The sequence below is a fragment of the Mus pahari genome, chromosome X, assembly GCF_900095145.1.
Source record: "Mus pahari chromosome X, PAHARI_EIJ_v1.1, whole genome shotgun sequence".
In the NCBI taxonomy this organism is placed as follows: Eukaryota; Metazoa; Chordata; class Mammalia; order Rodentia; family Muridae; genus Mus; species Mus pahari.
This window is the reverse complement of record NC_034613.1, coordinates 86,644,115-86,645,175: the sequence shown is the minus strand read 5'-3', so window position 1 is coordinate 86,645,175 and position 1,061 is coordinate 86,644,115. Positions and strand designations below refer to the sequence as shown.

The 1,061-nt window shown below is 44.6% G+C and overlaps 1 pseudogene; it reads right to left on the bottom strand.

Moving 5' to 3' along the window:
- On the bottom strand, positions 1-526 carry LOC110314229 (annotated as a pseudogene).
- Between the last annotated feature and the right edge of the window lie 535 nt (positions 527-1,061).

The window sequence follows — 1,061 nt, the reverse complement described above, 5'->3', positions numbered from 1 at the left end:
TTAGCCACAGAGTACTTCTTCATCATTCGACATAAGCTAAGAAGGGAATGCAAGGACAGGATGCTGATGTCCATGTTCAGGGTGGTCAGCAGTGTCCTGGAGGCCTGGTTCTGTCCAAGTGGTGCAAGCTGACGATAGTGGGATGTGAGTCCAGGGCAGTCTGCAGGTCCAAGATGTAATCAATGACATGCTGCAGGATTGCCATCTTGGTCACACCTTCTTGTTCTGGGGGATGTTGGGCACCAGTTCCTTGAGCTTGGAATAGCAGTCATTCATGTTGTAGAGCAGACTCATCCGGTCGTCCACCAGGGTTACCAGTTCCTTGAGCTTGGAATAGCAGTCATTCATGTTGTAGAGCAGACTCATCCGGTCGTCCACCAGGGTTTTGCTCCAGGAGATGCCCAAGCTGTGGTCCCAGGTTGTTTTTCTGAACGGACCTCACCAGGCTGAAGGATTTCATGCTGCTTGTAGGAGAGACAGGAAGGGAGCTGCCGCAGGGGGATGAGCTGGCTACATGGCACCAGGCTCTGTTTAGAATGACCCTACATGGATTTTTAAAGTGGTTGTGCAAGTTTGGATTCCCACCAGCAATGGAGGAGTGTTTCCCTTGCTCCACACTCTCACCAGCATCTGCTGTTACTTGAGTTTTTTATTTTAGCCATTCTGATTGGTATAAGATGGAATTCCCTGATGGCTAAGGATTTTGAGCCCCCATTTTTAAATTGGGTTATTTGGTTTATTATATATATATATATATATATATATATATATATATATATATATGTGTGTGTGTGTGTGTGTGTGTGTGTGTGTGTGTGTACACACACACATGTCTATGTCTATGCATAATTAGCCCTCTGTCAAATGTGGAATTGGTAATAATCTTTTTTTCCGTTCCGTAGGCTGACACTTTGTCTGAATGATGGTTTCCTTTGCCTTACAGAAGCTTTTCAGTAGTAATTGTTGGTCTTAGTGTCTGCGCTATTTGTGTTCTGTTTAGGAAGTTGTCTCCTGTACCAATGTGTTCAAAGCTATTATTCCCCACTTTCTCTTCTATCAAG